Here is a 10137-nt window from a genome sequence, read left to right as displayed (position 1 = left end):
TTGAAAGCACCATAAATCCAGAGAATGGCATACTTTGATGGCAAAATGGATGATAAAATTTGCTCAAGAAGGACCGCTGCGCTACCTTTCTATTCAAGTGAGCACACTCCAACAAGGTGAGTCCAAAAATGTCTTATATGCTATTGCATAAATGGTGTAATATGCCAGGGAGATATGTATACTGTAGCTAAGAAAGTAATACTAAGTGTAGTAAGCTGTTAGTAGCCCATGTGCTTCACTCTTATAATTTGGTCTATTTTCACCTACTGTTCTGACTTGGTGCACATGTAGCCTATAACCTGTTTTTGAGCTTTCATTGTCTGCTTATATATCTCCTTTATTTATCCTACGGTTCTGACTTGGCGTACAGGGAGAGCACTGTAAGAACGGCCCATGTTCTGAATTCTGTCACTGTACATTTCAAAAGTGCTGAACAAATAGTTATAGTGACTACGTCCGTCCTAGCTCGCTCATTGTTGTTTTAATCGAAATTCCCGATTGCCTCATCCGCTTGTCGTCCCCTTCTGCCATAGTTTGTACATCTCAATTGTCAGTAGAAACCACATTTGTTTAAGCAAGTCAGCCATATCATCTTTCTTGTTTTTAAGGCAGTAAATGAGGCTGAATGAACTGTTTCGCTGATAGCCAGGTGTAGCAGTGGTAAGGTGTTTGGACTTCTGTTGGGACTCTGCTGTTGGGACAGCTTTATGTATGGGCAGCAGGTAGCTTAGTGGTTAGAGTGTTTGACTAGTAACCGAAAGGTTGTAAGATCAAATCCCCGAGCTGACAAGGTAGAAATCTGTCATTCTGCCCCTGAACAAGGTAGTTAACCCATTGTTCCCTGGTAGGCCATCATTGAAAGTAAGAATTTGTTCTTAGCTAACTTGCCTAGTTAAATAAATGTAGGCCCTAAGAATTTGTGGTCACTGTTATAATGCAATTAATGTGTTGCTGGCATGCATCCCACATTATTATTTTTTTGCCGCACCAATATTTACATGCTACAATTGCCGCTGGCCGCATTACATCTTGGCTTATAGAGAAAAACAATTATGTGTGCCAATGTAAAAGTGGGGTGGGAAGTACTGTAATGCATACAGGGTCTGTAGAATCTAAATATGGTGTCATTTCATGAGGCTCTGAATAATACCGTGTTGCTGGACTACTCCGCCCATTACATTGGCCACAATTCAAATCATTGTAAATGCATTAACATATTTTCTTATAGAGAAAACAATTTATTCGTGCCAATGTAAACTTGTTGAGAATTACATTGGTAGAAGTTTTTGTGTTTTTTACTTCTTTTCACAGGTGGATCTTAGGACCCAGATAGTGGGCACACAGGAGCAGGCGTTTACGTTCCTGAATTTGATGTGCAGACATGTAGAAGACTAACAGATGAACTGTCAGTATACTCAGTTGAACTGCGATAGTAGTTGCCCTCCATTGGGTGGAGGACGTACAACCTGTTAGAATTATAGTATGCTCATATTCTCTGTCTGTATTGAATAGTTTATAATCTGGTAAATCTCATAGGAGTGACCTACTATTGGTTCTTTGCTTCTTTGCTCGCTTTGATGTACCACTGATGTTCCACAATAAAGTGCCACCGACACGGCCCGCTCCTTCACCGCAGCCAACATGAGTAAAACATTTAAACGTGTTAACCCTCGCAATGCTGCCGGCCCAGACGGCATCCCTAGCCGCGTCCTCAGAGCATGCGCAGACCAGCTGGCTGGTGTGTTTACGGACATTTTCAATCAATCCCTAATCCAGACTGCTGTTCCCACATGCTTCAAGAGAGCCACCATTATGCCTGTTCCCAAGAAAGCTAAGGTAACTGAGCTAAATGACTATCGCCCCGTAGAACTCACTTCCGTCATCATGAAGTGCTTTGAGAGACTAGTCAAGGATCATATCACCTCCACCCTACCTGACACCCTAGACCCACTCCAATTTGCTTACCGCCCAAATAGGTCCACAGATGACGCAATCACACTGCACACTGCCCTAACCCATCGGGACAAGAGGAATACCTATGTATGAATGCTGTTCATCGATTACAGCTCAGCATTTAACACCATAGTACCCTCCAAAATCGTTGTTAAACTCGAGACTCTGGGTCTCGTCCCCGCCCTGTGCAACTGGGTCCTGGACTTTATGACGGGCCGCCCCCAGGGGGTGAGGGTAGGAAACAACATCTCCACCCTGCTGATCCTCAACACTGGGACCTCACAAGGGTGCGTTCTCAGCCCTCTCCGTACTTCCTGTTTACCCATGACTGCGTGGCCATGCACGCCTCCAACTCAATCATCAAGTTTGCAGACGACACTACCGCGGTAGGCTTGATTACCAACAACGACGAGACGGCCTACATGGAGGTGAGGGCCCTCGGAGTGTGGTGTGAGGAAAATAACCTCACACTCAATGTCAACAAAGGAGATGATCAGGGACTTCAGGAAACAGAGGGAGCAGCCCCCTATCCACATCGACGGGACATTTTGGTCCACCCACACAGACAGCGTGGTGAAGAACAACTGTCCCAAAGTATGCTTGGAATATTTATTTCTTGCATAGAAGGACAAGTTGGCCAATATAATGAGTCAACTTTTGTACTATGAGGGACAGTATATTGACATATGCCAGTGCTTTTGCTGTTTGTTAGGCCTACTCATCTTGTTGGCTGACGAAAAGTAGGCTACATGTGCACAGTTCTATCTTCAATATGCGCCTCGGAATTCGTGCAGTTGCGTCTGTGATGTGTCTGTCTTCACTCACTTGAAGCCTACTTCTTAGCTGAAATGCGCGTGAGAAGAACCCGATCAAGTGACGGGCATTGGCGACATCTAAGAGAGCCATGTGAGCGAGAGTTGCTTTGGAGCACGGCAGCAGGGAGAAGGGAATTATACTTAGCGTATTAAATTCAGCTTAAGGGGACAACGGCCACTTTGGCCGCAAAAGGCATGCATTTTTTTAGGGGACATTACGGCCACACAAGGGGGGATGCGAATATTATAAAGTGCTTGTCAAATTGTGAATGAGAGACTGTTGAAGAGTGTGCAGATTGCGCCTTTTTTCAAATCATAATTCAAGTCCTATCATGCAGCCTTAGAATGTAATTAAACATCAAAACATATAGCCCAACGTTTGTATCACAACTAAAGTTGCACAGATAACTAAATTATGCATATAAGAGGACCCGTTTATTTGTTAACCAATCAACACAGGACAGCCACATGTGCGCGTTATTCTTTCTATTTTATTAAGCTATGTTCAATTGTATTCTTCATACTATAAAATAATAGAAAATAATGCTACAGAATTCGAAGCAAATCTTATCAGCTAAATTAGCTAGAACAGCTATATGACATAGCCACATCAGGGCCTAAAATAAGGACAACTCAGACACAGGAGGTTGGTGGCACCTTAATTGAGGAGGACAGGCTCGTAGTAATGACTGGCGCAGAATCATTGGAACGGTATCAAATACATCAAACACTTGGTTTTCAGGTGTTTGATGCCATTCCATTTGCTCTGTTCCGGCCATTATTATGAGCCGTTCTCCCCTCAGCAGCCTCGTGTGAAGTTAGGGTATGTTATTCTGTTCTTCTGAAATAGACTACATTTTCTTCATGTCATGTTTCTTTAGACCTGTCTCAAATAAAGAATGGACTTATTGCCATGGTGTAGGCTATACTAAATGGATTTATTAGACTTTTTAAAATGTAGATGTTCCAAAGGTCTGCATCAGTGGCTTGTGGACTATGCTTGGAAGCCAGGAGATGCTAAATGTGTTTATGTTAATTAACGGTCAATTACCGTAAGAACGGCAATTATTTGCTTGACAATCACCGGCTGACAAAATTTCATGACTGCCACAGCTCTATTAGATGCTTTGTTTTTTGATCCACGCCCCAACCTTTTTTTTAAAGGTATCTGTGACCAACAGATGCATATCTGTATTCCCAGTCATGTGAAATCCATAGATTAGGACCTAATTAATATATTTCAACCGACTGATTTTGTTAAATTAACTGTAATTCAGTAAAACTTTTGAAATCGTTGCATGCCGCGTTCATATTTTTGTTCAGTGTAGTTTCTGGAGAGCCTATGCTAAATTCACACCTTAAGTTCATTATTTACAATATGACTGTTTAACTGTACTATTTTGACTACACTATCTAACCATTATTTTTTAGAGACTTCTGAATCCCCAGAAACTTGTTTAGAACAACCAGAACAGTAAGGAAATGGCTCTGATCTTACATCTGGCCTCACCTCTACCCAGTGGAACATTAATATCAATTATATCTTGTTTCAAAGCTCTTTTAGCTAACTGGTCTACAATTTCATTCCCCTCCACACCCGAATGTGCTGGGACCCAGCAGAATCTCACTACTACACCCAGTCTCTCAATTCTCCATAATAACATTAATACCTTCAATAGTACAGTAGTTCACTCCTATTAGATTTACCAGATGATAAACTATTCAATACAGACAGAGAATATGAGCATACTATAATTCTGACATGTTGTACGTCCTCCACCCACTGGAGGGCAACTACTATCGCCAACAGTTCAACTGAGTATACTGACAGTTCACCTGTTAGTCTTCTACATCAAATTCAACAAGGTAAACGCCTGCTCCTTTGCGCCCACTATCTGGGTCCTTGCATCCCTCTGTGAAAAGTGGTAGAAATGCATAACAACTTATACCAATGTAATTGTCAACCATTTTTCCTATGTCACTTTATTTGATTTGATTACTTTTACCCCTTTGGACACAGTAATTGCAGAATTTATGCAGTGTACTGCAGTTGAACTGCAGTTATACTGCACTGTAACTGCAGTTATACTGCAAAATTACTGCAGTATTTTGGACCCAGTATTTGCAGCATACTGCAGTTACACTGCACTCTAACTACAGTTATATCACAGTGTACTGCAGTTATACTGCACTTTGACTGCAATATCTTTTTCATAAGGGTGAGAGTAGCCACGGAGGAACCAGTGGCGGTTCTAGACGATTTCAACTGGGAGGGCCAAGCTGGGGCTAGTTGTACTGTTAGAGGGGCCAGTTACATTAGATATTATTGTTGTCATCGTTTTCTTCACTGCATTGCAGGCATTAGCAGGTAAAAAGCCCATGTTAATAATCAATATCGTTGCCACTGTCTAATAACGGATGTAAAAAAGAACGATAGCGAAAATTAGTTATGTAAAATGATGATAATACTCCACATTTAGGGGGGCCACAAGGGGGTCCAAAATTGTTGTCACAGCGGCACTGCCCCCCCCCCCCCCCCCCAGAACCGCCACTGGGAGGAACATCTCCTATCACCACAGGAGGGCCAACCTCCAACTCCCTCAAACCACTCTCATCAGCAAGCTTTCCAACTTTCCAACCAAAACCACTGCCTTGTCTACTAGTATATTCCCAACAGTCATGTAGAACAGTATCAGTGAGATGGTCAACCTCACAACCTTTCAGCCTAACCCAATACACGAAAGAACACTGTAATTCGTTGGGCTGGCAGAGTATAAAAGCAGAAATGGGTTCATCAACGGGCCAGAAAAGTTACGATTCCATCACAATGCGCATTATTTATTTTCTTCTTTGGATGGCAATGTATACCCAAAGCGAAGTGATACATTCTGCCATCTACAGCGTGGAAGTAAAATGACACACTTGTCTCCAGATTGAGTTTCATTTAGCCTGTAGATGGCGCTAAACCCATACAATTCTACAGAGCTGCTAAAAAATGTAGGTCTTCTACCATTTGTCACATTCGGTTACTCTTGTCGCCCTCAAATTCAACTCTGGACCTCGAAGCTAGTTCCACTGTTTGTTTTCATTGTTCAGCTCTAATCAGGGACTGATTTAGACCTGGCACACCAGGTGGGTGCAATTAATTATCAGGTATAACAGCAGTCTCCGGACCTCGTAGGGTAAGAGTTGAATACCCCTGCGAGTCTAATGTATCTAACTATGTCTAAACATTTTTGTACACAAGAAAAACAAACTATATGAAAACATGAATGAATATGTAGTTCACACACATCCAAAGAGTAGGTCTATTTCAAAGGCAAGATGTAGGTACTAGGTCGCCTATGCAGACAGGACTATTGCAGCCTACATTCAAATTAATTGCTTCATATATTGCATTTTATGCATATTCATATTTTTGACATTCTCAATGATCTTTCCACCCAATACCAGTCCCATATAATTCACTATTTTCACATGTGGAAAACGATCAGTCAAACAAATTTCTGGCACAATGGAAGAGTGCTGGAATGGAAAAAATGGCAATACCTTCCACTTTCTGACTACTTTGTGTGCAAGACATTTTTCCTGTCTATTTACAGAGTTTTGGTGCTCAGATACATAGCCATTACGAGAGATGCAAAATATCCTGTGGAAGATGGTCTGCACAGAGTAAACATATTCTGAAAGTAGGCTATCCTCTCTCACCGCTGTTCGTTCATTTATTCCATTCTTTAAACTTTTGCATATGATACCTGGTATCCTTTTTCATTCTAGTAAAATGTTTGAGGAAATAATGATTGATTGCTTTCTTTTTGTAATTGAGCAGTGGACAAATGAACGTTTATTTTCCTCAACTCTTCACATTTTGGTCAAGTAAATGTTGTTTATACCACAGGGCGGATGGGCAGATATTCAATATCAAATGTAAACCATCTTGTTGTGGCATGAGGCTCGGGACCTTATGCTCTATTTACACAAGACATTTGCCAACAGCTTTTGTCCAGCTTGACTGCATCTGTTGTTAATGTCAATGCTCAGACGCTCTTTTCTGTCTCCCGTTGAAGTTTCAAACAGGGACATGTTATTTGCGATGACAAACACATTACTTGCTCATCAATTTTGCATTTCCCCCCTTTCTTCTCACCATTGCGTTATTTTAAGGTTCCCCCATTCTTCCATGCCATGCTTCATGGAAAACACAAGAGAGAGACAGAGAGAGAACGTGGTGGACAAATGCATTTCAACTAGGTAAGCATGCATGTGCAGGAGCTGGATAACAATGGTCTTGAGAATACTCCCAGGCCACAGTGGAGTTGTCTTTTGCTCTGGAAATGGAGTCAGTCCGGGCCTCATTCGCAGCAGCAGCCACACCTTCAGTCCCGCTGCTCAAAGTGCAGAACAACCAGCCATGGCAATCACCTGACACATTTCCATCCAATTTCCACTGCAGAATGTGTTCATTTTCAGCCTAATGGCATGTCATTTTGCTAGAGCCTTTGGTCAAGAATTAATCCTGGAATCAAAACAGATTTTCCGGGGAGCAGTCTTCCATCAAGTATTGATTTTTTTTACACTCACGGAGCCTGTACTCCCTAATTTAACCTGACAGCCGGCAGCACAATGGACTGGGAGCACCTTGGCATCTCACAGAGGGAACTCTCCGCCTCCTCCTCGCTCCCCTTTTCTCTTTCTCCTTTTCTCTCTCTCCCCCTCCATTTTTCTTTCTCTTTCCTTCTTTCATCCCCCTCTCTGAAGAAGTGAAAGAGAGGTGTGTGTGTGTGTGTGTGTGTGTGTAAAACAAAGAGCTTTGGCTACAGAAAATGGTGGAGGGGGGGGGGGGGGGGGGGGGTAAAGCTTCTGTCTGTTTTACCTCTAATTATGTTTTCAAGTATAGTGCAACTTGGGCAGGTATGAGGCTGAGAGGGAAAAGGGGAGAGAGTCTTCTGGGGCCATCAGGTATCATTATGGTCCTGTTGACATCTCCCTGTTTTTGAGTGATTCTCATCTGTGATTTCCCCCAGCCATTTCGCTGAGATGTGCGAAGAGGGTCTCATCATGGCCCCATGAAGAAGGCCAAAGTGTCCGCACTGGGCCCCCACTAATAAGACGGCAAAGATGCGGCCAACCATACCACTCACAACCTACTCCTCAATCCATATCTCCTCTCTCGCTCGCTGCCTTGTGCTATGTACTCTCTATCTCTCTGCCTCAGTGTATACTATAGGTGATTGGGAGAGAGAGTAAGAGGCAGATGAAGAGGTGGACATTGTCCATACAAACACCTCATCAGAGGAACAGTTATCTGCCAGACTTCCAAACATCTTAGAATGGGATCTCTGTGATACATGTTATATATATATATATATATATATATATATATATATATATATATATATATCACTCTCAGATGATATCACTCCACTTAGAATACAACTCCTGTCTTGTGTTTACCATAGAAATCTGAGAGAAATGGACAGTACAACAATATTTTCCACAAGAGCTAGGTTTCCATCCAATTGGCGAAAATATTCTAAAATATGCATAAATATTCTAAAATATGCATAAAAACAATATGTGCATTTTCAGACCAGAGATGTTTCCATCAAACAGATTTGCACGTAAAAATAACTTTTACGCTTCAATTCCCAGGTATCGAATCATTTTTTAAATGTTGCTTTATATAGCGACGTCTGCGCTCTAGCCAACAGCTCGCAGATACAGTGCGGGTAGGCACAGCTCGCAGGTACAGTGCGGGTAGGCTACATACATTATGAGAGCGAGATTATTTTTATTTGTCAAACGGCAGCCAAGCATCATCACCAGAATAAGACCCAATATATCTATTGGAAAGAAGCATCAAGCACATCACTGTGCACCTTCACCACCCTGTGAAGTTCATCATAATTTATTTCATCTGTCATAAACTGTTTTCTTTCCCGAGTCGTAGTGGGAGGACCACACAATATCATCACTTGACTCCATGTTTACTTTGATGTGATGGTTCTTATATCAATATTTGTGCATAAAGGCATGTCCACCGCCATTTCTCTCATCATTAATTTTACCGACACAAAAAGATCCCACCTCGTCTAGCATATTTTGTTTTGTGGACATTTGGAAATGTTACGTACTTCACTTGCATGAAAGGTTGGATGGAAACCTGGTTACAGATCAGAATAGCTGCGGGTGTGTGTAATAATATAGTAAAGCAGTGTCAGTGGATAGAGATCTGGGTTGGGTCCACTCATTTCAACTAATTAATTGAAAGTGAAATCATGGGCAATCCTATTTATAAATGGCACTTTAATTATATTCCTTATTGAGTTAACTGAGGGTGGAATTGACCCTGACCCTGGAAGAGTTAAGCAGATTTATAGGTCCTACCCCTGACAACAATAATTAGGTAATGCAGATGGTCTTTGCACATTTTTTTTTTTAGGTTCATGTTCAGAACATTACAGTACTGTAAATATTTCTGTTGACTTCATTCAACATGATTTAATTTAGAATTTCGTTAAAACCAAGAATGGCAGTGAAGAAGAACATGTCAAACCAACACCCTTGGATTGGTTCATGCAAAAGAGAAGAGGTGGGACCGATGGTGGTGGGAGCACTGGGCCTAGTCTTGAGTCCTGAAGGAAAACGGAAGGCATCACAAAGTGAGAAGGAGCATTCGCACAGTCAGTGTAGATTAGACAGTGTAGAAAGTTTATTGGGCTGTGGGCAATGCAATCTGCTATTCCAGTCAGGGTGCCGGCCATCTCTGTAAAGAAAAAACTAGCCTCTTAACTCCTCTACCTTCAAATGCCTCACATTGTGTCATGGCTAAGAATGGTGGAGGGAAAAAAACAGAATACAAAAAGCAACCAGGCATCATATGCATGGACAACCTGGATTGCATGTGAGGATTGTTAATTGTACCCCCAGAGGCAACCTGGTGTGCGGAGCAGAGCAGCAGAGTGGGAGACGCCTCAGCGGCTTTGGAGGCTGAGCAGTGAGAGCAGCAACGTCTCAACCTTGAGGCGGAAGTGAAAACAAGGAGGCGGAGGGAGGGCTGCTGGTAGAGAGGGATACACCGACAGTTCATTTACTGAGAACATCAGCCCAGTGCACATTGTCTGAAAGATAAGGGAAGTGAATGCCTCATGCCTGATGGAAAACAAAGGGGGCAATTTAAAACCATCTGCATCCAACACATGCAGCCTCATCCTCCACCTTTCTCTTTCTGTGTCCTGACTGATATTGAAACATAATCCATTTGGACTGCCAACATGTCATAATATTTTCTTCTCACCCTCTTTCTCTTCCAGGACAATTTCAGTTGGTTGCTAGTTGAACAGGAATGTGTTCGAAGTCCGTCGGTTGA

This window comes from Oncorhynchus mykiss, chromosome 11 (assembly GCF_057628025.1).
Source record: "Oncorhynchus mykiss isolate SJ-2025 chromosome 11, ASM5762802v1, whole genome shotgun sequence".
NCBI classification, from domain to species: Eukaryota; Metazoa; Chordata; class Actinopteri; order Salmoniformes; family Salmonidae; genus Oncorhynchus; species Oncorhynchus mykiss.
Note: the sequence above shows the minus strand (reverse complement) of the source record.